This window comes from Corapipo altera, unplaced genomic scaffold (genome assembly GCF_003945725.1).
Source record: "Corapipo altera isolate COAL_440 unplaced genomic scaffold, ASM394572v1 2b, whole genome shotgun sequence".
In the NCBI taxonomy this organism is placed as follows: Eukaryota; Metazoa; Chordata; class Aves; order Passeriformes; family Pipridae; genus Corapipo; species Corapipo altera.
The window spans coordinates 705553-722869 of NW_020884874.1; the positions used below are offsets into that span (position 1 = coordinate 705553).

General features: G+C 35.5%; 1 long non-coding RNA gene across 1 annotated transcript in view; it reads left to right on the forward strand.

Annotated features, from left to right (window-relative positions):
* Nucleotides 1-2681: 2681 nt before the first annotated feature.
* The window catches only part of LOC113942896, a 63248-nt gene continuing 48612 nt past the window's right edge, over nt 2682-17317 (forward strand). Inside the window, exons 1-2 of the long non-coding RNA XR_003526102.1 lie at nt 2682-2761; nt 5040-5119. This is a non-coding gene — a long non-coding RNA (uncharacterized LOC113942896). The remainder of the gene's footprint in view (nt 2762-5039; nt 5120-17317) is intronic.

Genomic DNA, 17317 nt, shown 5'->3' on the forward strand with positions numbered 1-17317 from the left:
AAAATCTTTCTGAGTCTAATTTCTCTCTTGCTGTAAACAGAATGGCGCATGTGCTTAGGAAAATGAACATTTTTTTCCTTTCCTGACTTTGATGTTACCCACAAAGGATGTGAAATTTTATTTTATTATCTAATGGATGCATTATTCTGAGCTGAAGTATACATCCCTTATTTGGTCTGCACATAATTATTTAAATTGGCTAGATTTCAGGTTGCTTTGTAGATCAGAAAGTTATTGTTTATGTCTATATTATTCTACATCATTCAATTAATCAGTACCATTTAACAGTCCTGGGCTTTACAAATTTACTCTCTATACTTTAAGTAGCCATTTGGCTATTTCTGAAAACCTGTAATTTATGGAACACACTTTCCCAGGTCTTTCAGCTAATCTTGAAATTTTAGTGCTGATTTGAACTGAAATTTGGAAGACTAATAAGAAAGTATTATTTCAGATGACTGATCCTTATATCTTTGCATTCTCTTGTTTTAGGAAAAGTTTGATCCCGGCAATAAGAGTATCACTTTTCTAAATATCTTCTTTTCATAAACAAATCACATATTTAAATGTTTTTCCCATAATCTGGGAGTTTTGGCAGTTGGAAGAGTTTCTTTCACAGGTAAAAATTTTCTGGTTCGTTTTGGGTAGTGACTTTGTACTGGATCTGTCTTGGATGGAGTTAACCTTCTTCACAGGAACCTCTATGGACCTGTGTCTAAAACAGTTCTGATAGCACATCAATGTTTTGGCTACTGCTCAACAGTAATTTTGCAGCATCAAGGTTTCCTCTCTGCACCCCTCTGACAGCCGGTTAGTAGGCTGGGGCTGCATAAGGAGGTGACAGGGAACACAGCCAGGACAGCTGACCTAAACTGACTAAAGTGATATTTCATGCCATATAACATTGTACTCAACAGTAAAGCTGAGGAGATAGCCTTTCTTTGATGGAACAAATCATCTTCTAGAAACTACTATTTTTTCATTCATTTAGAGAGGTTGTTTTGATGCTTAGTATATGTAGAAATCTGTACAAGTTTATTAATTTTTTACTATGCAATTTAAAAATAATCAGGTTGTGAAAATGTGACTGTGTAAAACCTGATTATTATACTCGTCTAAACTCCAGGCTGCTAGATACAGGCAACTTTACAACTTGTTCTTTGGCTGGGAATTCATAATTTCAAAAATATGTTGTGCTGACAGCCAGAAGAACTAGACTCCTACTTTCTCTTCATAGAATAAGCTTATTGAAGATACTCCAAGAGGTACTTTTTTCTGGATCCATACATGTTACTTCTAGGGGTAATAAAAGGCTAATGATTTTTGTGATAAATATAAATATCATATATGACATAGACCATGCCTGGTTCATTTATCACCATAACCACAAGGCCAGGAGAAGGTAACACCTTCAAATTTCTAACATCCGAGTTGGATTGTCAATAGCATTCTCCACTGAAAAGGCCTTATACAGCATTATTGATCCCAGCAGTCCACAAAATTAATTTGAATTTATGATATGCGCTTAAATAGAGACAGAGATTCTGGAGACAGAATGCAACCAGTAAGAAGATGTCAGGGGATCTGGTGTATGAAAAGATGCTATTTTAATAAGTAGCCCGGTATAGAAGAACTATTGAATTACTGGCCTACAATAGTATGAATTGGAAGGTTATACTACAAGGTCTCTACCAACTTCAAAAACATAACATGATATTAAGCCAGTTTCTCCACAGACTGCAGCCTAAATGAAACCATTTTTTAAATGTAGGTTGCAAGCACTGAATGTTTTGCAAATTGCAGTATGTTCAACTCAAATTATTCCAATCAATGGAGCATTTTTCCTGTGCACTGTCAAGCTTCCACTGTAATTAGAGTCCACATTGCATTTCTAGTGCTTTTTGCATGCCTATAAAATCAGACCCTTCCAATATTATCTACTCGTGATTTCATAAACATTCATCACAGCTTTCTTTGTGGCTGGATATCCTCAAGAACTCTAAGACTTGGGATGTTCGGTGTGCCTGCCCAGTGGCACAGCTCAGTGGCACTGAAGTTTATTGCCATTTCTTTTTACTCTTATGCAGCCCTGCTCTGTAACATTTACTCTGTTGATTGCATTCATTTTGGTATTCATAGCCAATTCTATCTCTGTGTGACTTTAATTGTATCTCACTAAATTAAAGAGGCATTATAAAGTTGTTACCCTTTGATTTTGTAGCTTTAATTTCATTTTTCTTTAATCTTTGGAGCACACTAGATTATCAATTAGCATAATAAAACAGTCACTGTGGAATTTAGTAACAATACTGGATATCCTGTGAAGTGAATCAGCCCATTTAATGTTAGTAGCATGGTGACAGTATGTGCACTAAGTAATTAAGTAACCAAAATTCTACACCACGTTTCTATATTATGTCTATACAGGAATTAAGGATTCTGAGATTTTTTTTAGGGAATAGTTTCCAATGACTGAAGACTTCTTTTGAATGTTTTGTACATTCTAAAGTTGTAAGAAATTTGGAAGATCTTAAGTATTTTAAAATTTTTTTCTTTATAGAAGATGTAGTCACTGTTATTGGTAGACAGAATAAAGTCAATTGATGTTTTAGCACTGTCTTAAAGTGGTCCTTTCAAAACAATGATCTCTGCTCCCATTTTAGGTCTAATAGTTGCTTCATTTTAGTGATCAAGACCTCCTAGCCTGTTGTTTGTGATACGTGCCCTTGAGAGACTAATGAAGTTTGTGCTTTTCCTGTAGGTGAGTTGAGCTTCTGTGTTAATTCTTCTAAATTATCTACTTTTTGTAAGGAGGCCAGCTTTGCTGGAGCATACTATGCATATACTGGGTGTGTAGAAGAAAATTAGGTAACCATTTCTTCTATCCCAATCTAACTGCTTAGGCAATGTTGAAGCCAGCCATGTTAAGTGACCGGACTCTAGGCATCTACATTGTTAATTTCTTAATGAAGATTAGATGTTTGCAGTAGATTAGGCTCCAGGGTTATACGAAAACCAAGAGAAAGGGAGGAGATTCTAGACTTGCAAGTCCCTTTGTAGTACTCTAAATATTTATTGTGTTCAGTGATTTTACTGAAAATTCAGAAGCTTATCAAACCACATAAAATACATATTTCAAAATATCTTCTAAGAACAGCAGACAACTAGAAGAGATGCCAATAGCTAGTCATGCATTCTTTTAAATAAGAAAAAATGTCAATATGGCTAGATACATAATTATGAATGTCAAATCATTGCAACTTCATAATGTTTTCTGAAGCCATTAAAGGAGAGGTGGGAGGGAAGGATATAAAGAAAAGGAGAAGGGTGGAAGAACATAAAGAAAAGTAGAAGTATAAAACAACAAAAAGGCAATCAGTCTACATATTTACTAAATGAGTGGTAGTCCAGCTGTTTTCTCTATAAAGAATAAAATTTCATTGTTACAAGAGTATAATCTTTTCTGAGACAGTGTAAAATATTTCTCATGGAATTTACCACAGAAGTTTCTAAGAAGCTTTTGAACAAACACACAATAAAAGATCAACCTCTTTTATTTGATCTTTTTTTCATTTTTGTTTAATTATTCTTTATAATTTTGCTGAATTCAGGAGTACTGTATTGCCTTATCTTACTTTTCTGTATTGCCTTACTTTTCTTCTACTTGTTGTCATCTTATGTCTACAATGGAATTTTTTTGGGAACAGAAAAGCCTTTGTGAGCTGAGGTCCCCTGAAGTGACCTTCACCTTCAGTCCTGCTGGCCCATTTCCCTGGTCATTCTTGGTGAGTCACTGACAAGGACCAGTGACCTTGGTCGGTGACCTTGGTCAGTGACACTGTAATACAGACTGCAAGGTCAGCAGAACCACACTTTTCTCCACCAAGTTTCACCCTATATAAAAAGCACAGTACCGCCAGAGAGAATGGAGTCTATTTAACATGTGTGAAGGTGGGGAGAGAGATGTGAATGAGAGCTCCTCTTCTGCAATATTTCTGTTAAAACATGTCGGTTGTTTCCCCTCCTCTGTTAACACCAAAGCTGATCTTAAACATGCTGCATTCCAGACATCATGTGCTTTCTATTTGTATTCATTGCAGATGACACTAAAACTACTGCAAATGATTCAGGTAATTGACAAACCACAGGGGCACTTAGCCTGTTCATTGGCCTATTTTAGGCTGGCTCATCATCACCATTCTAATTGATGACAGGTCTCTAGTTTTTCACTTGCCAGGCTGTAAGACAAGGAATATTAATAAAGTATTCTGGCAGTGGGAATGTTGTAACTGTTTCCAGCCTTCTGCAAGCAATGAGCTCCTCCACCTCCGACCCTGTTGCTAATGCACAAGTGATGTGGTGGGGAACTTTTTCAATATAAGAACACTCTGTTTTCTCCATTGACTCAGGCCCTTGCAATTACCTAATTCTAGTACGACCATAGATTTTAATGTAATGCTGTACCCAGCAACATGTTGTTATTAAAAAGTAATACCATCAAAGTAGCTGACATCTTTATTGAAATAACAAACTTTTCTCTCTTATAATAAAGAACATTTCAGAAACTAAAATTGGTTTTATTTACTGGTTACCACTGCCCTGTTCCCTAGGTGCTCAGCATTAGTATTTATTAACAGGAGAACATACACATATGTGTTCCACTGTCCTTTTTTTTCCGCACAGACTCACCATAGAAGCCATTTCCTGGCCCAAATTATCTCGCTATTGGACTGGAACACAGATAACAGAGTGTGCAATTGAATCCACTGTTCAATATGCAGAGGAGAGAAGTCATAGGGCTGCAACAGAGGACTCTTGGGCTCATTAATTAATTGTTTGTCAAAGCCACTTTCATAATCCATGGAAAAAAGTAACTCATCCCATCCTAAAAGAAACCTTTTAAATGGTACAGCTGAAAAATAACTCTTAAAAGTTCCTATTTCTTCCTGATGACTGTAGAGAGAATTATAACAGCAACCTCAGCATTGTCTGTCTCACATTAGGTGAGATGAAGCTCACTTTCAGTGCTCTCATTTTAGGTGCTTCCTTTTGACTTACTCATCCGACTTGGTACATGGACTACAAAGTGACACATGGTGTGCTAGGCTTCACTGCAGTGGTAAGGTGTGCTCTAACTATCCCTTTTTGTCCTGTATTGTCAAACAAGAGCTTTTCATCCAAATTAAAGTACCACAGAAAGAAAGGGTCTATACTGTCTCTGGAAGAACCTCTGTCTATATTGTTCCTTGGAAAGGAGGCTATTCCTTGCCAGGAGACCTGAGCTGCAAATCTCACAAACGTCTTTTCTTGTTGGATTGAATCTTGCTATGACATTTCAACCAGCTTGGGTGGTGGTGGGGGTTGAGTAATTCAGTTCTGATGTTGCTTTCATCCCATCATAGAAGTTCAGTAACTAGTATGCATAAGTTAAGGCCATTATTCTGCTGGTAGAGATAGATGCCACATTTTATAAAGCAGGAGTTGAGTTCTTGAACAGAAACATACTTCTAAGTCTGAAAAATGTTAGAAAAATGTTAGAAAATAACTCTGCCCTCCCTCTGCTTTTCTTCTGTGACTGCTGTGATGAATTTAGCACTGTGTTTCAGAACTGTACCCTGACGACCACCCATGTATCAAAGAAATCCTCTGTGCCATTTGGCTCTATGTCTGTCAGTGGTAATTGGTGATGGAAAAGGAAAGGAGTAAGTGTTTGCTTTACTTAGCACTTTTCTAAATCAGGCCTGAAAGGAGAAAAGTGCTAGTGAACGGGAAGAGCATGGAAGGGAATGTTATTTTATTTATTAAAAAATAAGTGTCTGGAGTTTAAACATGTCGACATGTTTAAACTCTACTCCATGAGGCACTGAGTGCCCTTGAATCCCTTTGATGTTAGTGGTAGGTGAGGTAACTCAGCGCTCTACAGGAGTGAGCCCTGAGAATTCCCTTGAAGGAGAGTCACAAAGAAGAAGTGTGCCCACAAGTCTTGAGCTGAACTATGCTTCCTTCCCATTTTTTCTGTCTCCTAAATCTAGATCTATCTAGATGTGTGTGGTTAATTTATTTGAATGTATGATATGCATATTAGAAGATTCAGTGTGCAGTTCAACATAGTGTCTTTTCAGTTCAAATGGGCAAAAGGAAATGGCTCATTTCTCAGAGACATGCTCTTGTTATTCCATCAGACAACAAGAGAGGCAATGCTTGTGCAATCCAAGCTGTTTGTTATGTACTTCGATCTTGACGCATTATCCTGAATTTGGCAGAGAACTCCTGGAAGTGAAGGAACTTCTGGAAGTAAAAGGGAGGTGGAATTAGATCCCTGAGGAATTTAAGGACCTAGTTATTTTTGAAAATATAAGACATCTGCAGAGATACTTCCAAAATTATTCTTTGCAGCAATTCTTACACACCATGGTAAGAACTTCAGAAATGCTTTATCATTTGCATCAGCTTTTTATCATTACGTTATTTTACATCAATAAGTTGCAACATCCAGACCTCTCTCTGGTCCATGGTTTGACCACCCTCATTGTAAATTCTTTTCCTTATATCAAGTATCTATTGCTTCTGATCCTTTCACTGTGAATTGCTGGAAAGAGTTTGGCTCTATCTTTCCTACATCCTCCCAATAGGGAATGGTAGAGTATGATGATACACATAGTGACGAGATCAGGCTTTTTGTAGAAGCTGTGTAACCTCATTGGTGTACATGTTTTGTTTTGGTTAAACCCTAAAGTGTATCAATATTTGGGGGGAAAATGAAAAACCCTTTGAGGAGCAGGATCATCTTTACGTTTCCTGTCTGAAGGTGAGACTATACACCTGCTCTGCTGAGCAGTGCAGCCCAAGGGCCTAATGTTTGTGAGGCTGTTTGATTTGAAATAGATGTTGCAATTGTGCTTGGTCCTTTCAGGGTGGTGAATTCCTAAGTGGAAACTGCTGTGTGCATGGCTACTGCATAGACAAACTACATATGAACATGCATGGATAAACATTACACATACTGTACAATTGTAGTATTATACACAGTGCAGACAATAATCAGATCACCTACAGCTAGTTCACATAAATTGTTATGCCATATACTTAGGGCATTTTTGCTTTGTTTTTTAGCAGCAGAATTAGTGACTAAGTGCCTTTGAATTCTGTACTGATGTATACAGGGAAAAACAGTTCATGATTTTTATATGAACTAATCACAAGCATTTAGAATATTGGATAAAAGAACTTGAAGAATTCCCGTGTCACATATGGAAATGATTCTCTGGTGGTAATCTGAGGCTTAGTATACATTTTATATTTAACCTCTTATCAAATGGGCAGAAATCCCATAGTTCCTTTACTATCAAAACTAAAGTGTCCTTTTAATGGCACTGATTTCTTCAATTTCCAATAAAATAAAAGAAATAGAAAGCACTCCTATTACAGTAAGCCCTTTGAAGGTGATACTGGTGAGAATAGCATAATGGTTTTCAAAGATATTTCAAAGGTTAAATATGTGCATTTCCACAGCTCACTATTTTATTTACTCCAAAAGTGACTTCTCTTGGTAGATTGATTTCCATTCTAAATAATATAATGTGGGCTTTTAAAAAAAAATCCCACCAAAAATCTCTGTAATAGACTCTGGACCAACAGGAACTGAAATCAGTAGCAAAATTCCTATCAAGTTAAATAAAAATAGGTCAAAATGCTGTGTGATCAGAATTACTCACTGTAAAAGAGTTTACCTCTCCTATCCCTCCTTCCCCACTCTCTCTGTGCTTTTATATCAGCTGTGTGATCAAGCTATGTAGGGAAGGAAAAGCTGACCCTGATGCTAATTGAAAAAGACTTGGCTGGAGCCAGCTGGTTTGCAACATTGTGAAAACAGTACAAAAATGTAATTTTGAATAAGTCATCAAGATTGAACACTAAAAGCAAATCTATTTAATCGTGTAAAATCAATAAAGAGATTAAAAAAGGATGAAAACAAAAACTATAAAATCTAATAAAAGTGACTGAAAAAAGTGCAATATCGGAAATGGTATGGAAAAATGTGATCACATTTAAAAATTATTATTAGAATAAACCACATTTTTAATTAACATGTAATTTTCACTTAAAAAGTTCATCTGCAAATGTCATTGGAGAAATACTAATGGTATAATACCAGATAATTCATTCCATAGTCATGTGGGTTTTTTCTCGTTCTAATCTTCAACTGCAGCTCCTTAATGAAAGGATAGTATGTGCATATAGCACTGAAGGGCAATTATCCTGCTAAGTTAGTGAGCAGCAATACAAAATGAAAAGAAAACCCTGAAGTGGAAAATGGTGTGAAGAAGTAGAAGGTCTGGTTTTTTTCCATGAGAAATGAAGCTCGTTTATCTCAAATGATAAAGGACAGGGGAAATGGAAGCAGAGCACATATATGTGTGTGCTTCTGTAGGTGAGTACAACTGTTTTGGTATTTGCCTTGTGACCATTTCATCTCAAATATTCTTAGGAGCTTAAAGACTTGGAATATTAATACCTCAATAATTATTTTCCAAAGGAAAAAAAAAAGGAGTTAAGAAAAAAAAATATTATTGATAGATAGATTCTCTGTTTTATCCTGGATGACAAGTATAATGAAACTTTAATGTCAAATCTACCCACAGTCTGCCGGTTACTTCTGAAGCTTTTTGTTCAGTGATGGGCTGCTGCTCTTGAGATCAACCAAACTATAACTTGAGGTTTATCTTGGATTATTTAGTTAGTTAAAAAATTATGCATGAGGGGCAGCACTTCTTTCCCAGGTATGATTGTTAGAGATCCAGTCCCTTTTTGGCACCTGCTTGACTGTCTATCATGAAGCAGGTAAGCTCCAAAATGTGGTGTTAGAGGGGCTACATGGACTCATGCAGTATCCTCCCTGTCACGCAGTCGAGCTCTGGTGGCTGCTGCAACTGTGATGGCTGAGCATATCTGAATCATATGTCGTACCACAAAGTAATTGCTCTGGGAATCACAGTTTAAAAAGTAATAATATTTTTTGGGGGAGTTTTGTCATGGCAAAGAGTGTAAAAGAATTTCATACAAAAGAAAAATGTGTTTTAGGGGAGATCACCAGCCCTTGTTCTTGTGGGAGACTTAACCTGCCAGATGTCTGCAGGAAACAACACAGCAGACAGGAGGCTGTCTAGGAGGTTCCCGGAGTGTATGGAAGATAACCTTAGACAGCTGGTAAGCAAGTTTCCCAGGGGTGGGGCCCTGCTAGACCTGCTGTTTACAAACAGAGAAGGGCTGGTTTTCTGGTAGAATATGCAATTTGGGCAGTAAAATTGGGTTCTTAATGGATTTTAGGAATGTAGGGCTTAATATTAAGTGCCAAAAGAGAATAAAGTTTCCCTTTGCTATAAGGCAACTTATGCAAGACTAAATATTAGCAAATGAAGAAAATTAACATAAAACCTGAGGAAGTATAAACAAGACATATAACAGATTCTCCAAGAAGACATCGGAACTATTGCCAGGAATCCAGCAGGATCCAGATCCAAGTTAATCAAACATGTACTAAACATAGCTGTGTACTAAACTAAACTTGTACTAAATGTGACCAAATGTACTGAAGCAAACTTCAGGAACCCTTACTTTTAACCCATAAAAGTTCTAATACCTTCATAATATCATGAAATGCAATACAACCAAATAAGCTTATTCTGTAAGAGATGTGTGAATAATAAATTATTCTATAATTTATTATTCACAAAGAGCAGTAAATTATTCTAATCACATTTTCTGCGTTATGAAAATTCTAAAAAGTGGTGCTGTAGGCAAATAAATGGCTATGGAAAGTGTCATCATTCATTCCAATCTTTTTTTTTAATAAACTTTATTCAAATTAAAGAAAAAAAATAATTACAGTGAAACAAATATCTAATGTGAAATGACCATATGCTTTAAAAGGACATCAGAAGCCTCTTCAGAGCAAAATCACATTGCTAGTATTTAATCTTTAGACCAGATCCAGAGACAGTAAGGCCTATCTTTAGTAAATTGATTAAAATGCTTTGAACTCCAATACCAATTAATATATACTTTGGAGCTCTCCACTTCTCATAGTCATAGAGATAGCTGTATTTTGAGTAAATGCATACACCAGACTCCAGTAAAATACAGTGAATGTGAAAGCTTTCTTTTTATTTAATAAATGGAAAGATAGATCAATGGCTTGGCTAAATGAAGCTGGGTGAAGTTTGACCTTCTGGGTACTAACAAATGAGATTTAATCTCAATGGATATTTTTGGTATTTTATAGAACCTTGATGTGTTGAAGAATTTCTGTCTCAGATATTTGAAAATGATTCAAATGTTATTTCACGTGTATTTACACCGGACAGATGTTTTAAAGCACAGTTTTTATGGAATCTGACAAGTGCTATTTTTCCTTTTCTTCTAGACTACAGAAAATAGATCTCGTGCTGAACATCATTGCCTCTACATAAGAGAGGGGACAACTAGAAAGTATCTTGAGGATTTTAATATTGCCATTCTAAAATACTATAGTTGCTAAAGTTGGGGGAATGGACTAGAAAACCTCCACACATAATTTTGCTCTTTTCTTCTATAATTGTGTTGTCCTGTACTATCACTAAAATGGATAGTTTAAATATTAGCCATAAATTGAGATTCCTAGCAGCTTTCCAAAAACTGCATCTTGCAGTTTTTATTTTATGAGGTTTAGTGACATCCTGAACCTATACATCATTTGAGAAATATTTTTCACACTTTTTGTATTATATTATTCTTACTATGTCCTTAAAAAGTTCTGAGTTCCAATTACAATAGCATACCTTAAAGGACAGCTTCAAGATGTTATTTCGCTGTAAGAATAACAATTGTACTATCTGTACAGAGGAGAAATGCTTATCCTGCACTAAGCTCCATACTGTCTTGATTAAACTGCTACTACACCAGACCAACTATTTTAAAAATAGCTGAGATGTGTAAGTTTGTGACTGAAGTATAGACCCAGTCTTTGAGTGGTCAATTAACATGGATTTCATTATAATCAAAACACACTAAGCCTCAGGAAGAAAAAAGGGATTAAGACAGCATCTTATAATTAGGATTTTTCATAAAGGACACAAAGACATAAGGAGAATGATTTATGCCAACAACATATACATGTAGTTCTTCAATATGAAGAAATGACACAGCACATCCTGAAATAAATGTTCAATACAGGCAGTATTTTCTAAGAAGGATACAAAATGAATATGCTGAGTTAGAGGACTATTCTGTATGGGGCCAAGCTTAGCTGAGGTGAATCGCTCTCAATGGTTATTGTAAATGGAAAGGTCAGCAGCCTCTCTTTTTCACTAGGCAGATGAAATGCTTTGAAACCCTTTTCAGCAGGAAAACAGCATCAAAGAATTAAAGGTATAGCTATTGTGAATCATTATTTTCTTGAAAGAATCTGGGTCACGTTAGTTAAGAAGGTAGCCACTGCTTTTATTATACTGATTTGCTTCTGTCATATTTTCCTTAGAGCTATTTCTCTATCACATGCATACAGAGAAAAGAGTAAGACTTGTGGTCAGGCCATGACTTATTCAACCTGCTGGGATCTGTGCTGATACCCTTTTGACATGGCATGCCACAACCAACTGTATTTAGAAGAGATATGGCTCCACAGAGACATATTCCTTCACTCTGGTGACTGGGGAGTGCAGGGGTGGGGAATACACAAAGTGTCTTTCCACCTTTAGAGTGCTTCATGACATAAAATATGGCAAGGGGGATACAGTGATTTGGGTGCAGACTGAGGCTTGTTCTTTTTGAAGAAGCTGGGAGATAGTTACAGTCTGTGACTGAGTCACAATTTCCATCTCAAATTGATACTGTGGCAATTCAACTTCTCTGTGTACTGGTCTAGGCTGAAAGCAGTGGCAATGAATGCCCTTCACCATTTAGTCTGGTATCTCTCCCCACCTTTCCTTTCTGATTAAGAAGATGATGCCTTTCCCATTTCAGTGAAAGGCAAGATCCTTGTAGACCACATGGAAGCTGGATCATGCTGCAACACAGTTAATGTTACAGGACAGCATAGTGTTGCCATCAGAACTAATCCCAACAGCGACATATCAAATCACCCCATTTCCATTTAGCTTTCATCAATATCATACACAGACAGATATGGATTTGGTCTGTGGAATGGCATTTGCCTTTGAAGTCCTTTTTATTTTTTCTTTCCTTTACATCATGTATTCAGCACTAATAGAAAATTTATTTTCAGGAATGAATTCCCTTATGTTGCTGAGCATGTATCAGCTATGCTGCTGATCAGCAGTGTGATAGGGAAATTTTGGTTTTTCCTTTCTGCATAAACCTCATCTCTTTTTCTCTGCCTTGCAAGGCTGTTCCTTTTTGACACTTAGCGACTTAGTTCCTGCAATTGTTCCAGAGATTGCTTTGATACTTACTCTTTTGTTGTGCTAATAGAACCACTAGTCTCTGACCTTGCATTATTTTGTCAAGGCTTTCGTACTCCATATTCTTCTGTTTAGGCAGTCCTAATTTTCGTAAATCTTTAATTTCAGATTAGCCATTCCTGTAGCATTAAAAATTAATGTATTTTGGCTGTTTTATGACATTTTCTGGAGAGAAGCCTAAGATTGTTCTTTTTTTCTCTGGTTCTAGCTCCAGTGGTCGTTATTGGATTCAACTAGCCTTTGTGTTTGAGTCATGCATCTTAGAACAAGTCCAGATATTTTTCTTCCATATGATTGGTCCTGCTACTTCTTTGTTGATTTTGTGGTTAGGCATGACTAGATGTGGTCCAGTCAGAACTTGTAGCTTTTTCCTGGTTTCCACAGCATGATAATCTGTTTTGGCATACAGTTTTTTTCACTGAAGTGTTTTCTGCTAGCAATATAATTTGGAATGCTACTGAATATACTGAATATGCTTTTGCCCCTGCATGAAAACTTAAAGCCTAGAATGGGAAACATTTAAACACTACTGTGAACTCTGAAATAATGTTTCAAAGGAAAATATGAACAGATTTGACTATCTGAAAATCTATGCAGTATCATTTTTAGAGTTCCTTTTGCATCAGTCACTTTTATCAATAATCACATTACCACCACAGTCACCCAGCACTTCTCAGCCCTTAACCACAATCTCTGAGCAAATTGTGTGGTGTGTTTCAGGGATGTTTTTTAGTTCAATCTTTTATAGTATGATCTTCTTCTCTTCCTTGAGCGCATTGCCTTTAGAAGTCTTCCTACTCTTGCTAATACAATCTAGGGAAGATTCCATATGATTTGTCTCAGTTTAAAGTTGAAGATGGGAGATAGATTGCATTATAGTATTGATAGAGGCTTTTCTCAACTACCTTTTAGCACTGTGTCTTAGAAGAAGATATTCTTATTATTTACATAAGATTCAAATTATTCCCGAATTTTGCTGGGTTACTGATCTAGTAGCAAGTTGTTTCAAAATATAAATGTGTAATACAAAAGATAATTCTGTTAATCAGATTTGCATTTCCACTTTATTAATTTAATGTTCCCCTTTGGTATTCATGGAAAATCTCACACCTATAAGTCTTTCTGAAGTAGAATTTTGGAAAAGAAAGTAATATTTTTATATATATGTATCTATGTACAAATGTACGTGTTTCAGGATTCCCGCATCAATAAATGAGTCTGAAATAGTCCTTTCTGGATTGTAAAGTCTCCTTCAGGCCAGATCATGTGATATATTTAGAATTTGAAATGCAACTAGATGCTTTGTTTGTTTGCTTGTTTGTTTTCTTAAATAAAATTATCTATTTTTAAGAGATTAGCAATATACCAGGTTGCACTTTTTCTTCACTTTTCTTCACTTCATTATTTCTGTCAGTATTTCTAATTTAATCATTATTGTCTGCTTGTTTCTAAAAAAATACAAACCAAAAGCATGTTAATAAGGAAACAACACCTATGCTACCTCATGCAAAAAAAAAGAAAAATGCTGTTGTAAAATAAATTTCACTAACATATATAGATGTTCTAACCAATATAAAAAACTCCCTGCTTAAAAAATTAAGGTCTTCTTCTGTAAAGGAAACATTTGTCATATTATCTTTCTTATGACTAAAAAAAATATCTTAAGGTTGATGAAATTAAACAAACAAACAAAAAATTAAAACCTCTTTTTTGCCAGTAGATGTAAAAATAATTAGGGAAGTCATATAATGAATTAGCACAGTCATGTTTCTGTAAATGTGAGTTATCTCCCAAGTTACAGTGTAAGCTTCTTTGGATATCCCAAATTATCCTCACTACAGTTTTTTTTTACTTTTGTAGAAAAGTTTAAAATGAAATATGTCCCATCAGGCTTGGTCTAGAGCAGAGATTTTCTAGTATATGTTAATATATTAGAATCGCTTAATATGTTTTTTCCTGTTACTAGTTTCTGGTATAGACATATTAGTAAAAACACCTGTATAAATATGGTTTTATTATCAAAATATTCTTCTTGTGTGTCTAATGGTTGTTTATTGATTTCCCAATAAATTTATGTTAGCTCACTCCACAAAAGAACAACATTTCCAAAGTAAGCTATGTCTCTAGCATAGTGGTTTGTTCTATAATTCTGTTGACATAAGTATAATTACAATCCTTTTTGGTTGAACACAGGTCCTCAGAAGAAAATAGATATGTGCTGTCTTCCTCTCATGTTCAAAAGTCAAGTTTCACAGCTTATATCCATAAATCAGTGGGCTATCTCTCAGCACAGCAGTGAACTAGCATTTTGTCTCAATCTGTTTCAGGTTCTGGCCGTAGTGAACAGTTAATGGCTAAAAAGAAAACCAGAAAAAAAGATAAAATTTTAAACCATTGTGGGTTAAAATCTTCAGAAACCCTTTCTGTGGTTTTTTTTTTTTTTTTTGTTCTGACTGGGTGCATCCCTCAAATTCCTTGTTGAATTTTAGTAATTTTCTTTGACATTACCTTTTTAAGGTAAAGGTGAAGGTCCTTGGAAAGTAAGGCTACTTTTAATTTATTATCCTTTTTAAATTCATATAAAGCATTTTTTAGCATCATTTGTTTTGCCTCTAGAACACTTATGAATATCATAAACTCTCCTTACATTTCAAAAATTACATAACATTAATATGAAAAAAACAAGTATAAGGATGATGTATCATTACAAATGAAAAATCTTTTACTAAAAAGCAAATATTTTAGTACAGTTTTATGATCCATGTTGTCTAGAGTAAATCTGAATGCTATTATCATTGCATTAGAAATATTTGCTTAGGACAGCTCTTTTTGTTTGTTCAATTTTTCTTAAGAGTTGGGAGACAAACATACATTGCAATATTGTATATATCTTCTAGATAATAGTACTATTTTTCTGGCATTGAGGCCTCCTGCAAATGAAATGGTGAGTTTGAGCCATGTTAGGGTTATACTCCACAGGAAAAAAAAGTATATTTAAAGCATAATTTCTTTATGAATTAAAAGAGCTATATATGTTTGAACACTATCTGAGGATGTATTTATAAGATTTGTAAACAATGAGTAGCAGAGATTTTCAGTAGAAGAGATTTATACAGAAACATAAAGTGATGGAGAAAAGAGAATTGCCATTCCTCCATTTATTATTTGAGTCCAATGAAACAAATATTATCTGGCATGGAATGGTTCTATTAAAGAGTTTCATATCAATTAAAATTGACTGCATTAAGACTGGTTTATCAATTATGGGCACAGCTAGTAACATGTGTGTGGTGCATACCTTGCTCAAGAATTCCTTATGATACAAAGGGATGTTTCTCCTCATTGTCTTTGTCTTTATATTTTTCTATTTTATCCACATGTCAAAAAGTATAAAAGTATGGAGAATTAGAGGGATGGAAATTAAAAGAGGATTCAGATTTTGCCCTAGTTAGTTCTTTAAAAATAGAAGCAATGTTTTTTCTAGTGTAAATGTATAAGGTGTTTCATGACTGAAAGAACTTAAACATTCAGTCATGCTTTCAACACTGAAAATCTGCTTTCCATATGGAACTCATGACATACACCTGGTAATTCTACTGAACAGTGTAAAACTGGGCTTGTAGCTGAGAAAGTCCAAATGCATTCATCCATTTTTCATCAATTCTTCAAGGATACTGAAAAATATAACTGAAAAAACCCTTAAAAACCCCATAGCAGTATCCATATTGTAAACACATATGACAATTCAACTTCATTCTATACCAAAGGCATGTTCAATACCTGACCACTTTCCAACTTTACCTGTTTCTTCTACTCCAGTTACACAGAAAGACGTCTTGAAGTCACCTGTACCATTTACACATGACTTCTCTTTCAGTTTCCAAGCATTAATTCAATTAGGAAACAAATCAGGCTCTTATTGCCATTATGGCTTGGACAGAAGCATGAAAAAGCCAAATTTCCATATTTTTCCTGGCCAGTTAATATGAACTGTAAGACCTCTCTCCTGAGCCTCAGCAGTTGCTGGTACCTTACCACTTTTAAAATTGAATTAATACCTTTATCCTTAGTTCAGAGTAGAGAAGTAATAGTGATGGCTCCAGAATACATTGATACTAGGCTTCACACTTTTGAGGTTCTTGGGAAATCTATGCTGGGTCTGAAGCATAGCCTACAGCACCGGTTGGCATAACTCCCAAATGGAGTTATCTACCACTGTTCAGATATTGTATCCAAATGTGTGCTAGATTTTTTTTCTGGATAGAAACATGCTTTAAAACCATGACAATACAGAGAAGACATAGATCTTTCTTTCACCTCAACTTACATTTTAAAACATGAAGGTGAGTTAAAACCATACTACTGGACCTAGATGTCAGAGACAATACAAAACAGTGATCTAGGTTTGAATTTACTTGTTTAAGTGGAATACTAATGCCCTCATGGATCAATCCATTCAGACCTATGCATGGCAAAACTGAGCAAAATCTGCCAAGGTGGCATAGCTGAAGCTTGCAGTGGGAAATGTTCAAAACATTTTTCAAGCTTGCATACTTTTTTTTTTCTTTAAATGGTTTGTGGAGCTCTCTGTCTCTTTTTTCTATCAGAGGAGAACTTGAAGTAAAAAGGGCTCTTCACAGCCTCCTTGGTAGGCTGTTGAAGATTTTCACATGTGAGGAAAAAAATGTTGTGGGAAGGAAAACCCAGCAAAGCTTGGTGAGCTTAGTTGGAGCTTTAAAGAGATTATACCCAAAGTTCAGACAGACTTAGAAAAAGTTGAACTTGACTGTTATCTTGAAAAGCTTTCGAAGGCAGGGATCATCAACACAACTACAGCTCTCATCTCTGGCAAACAATTT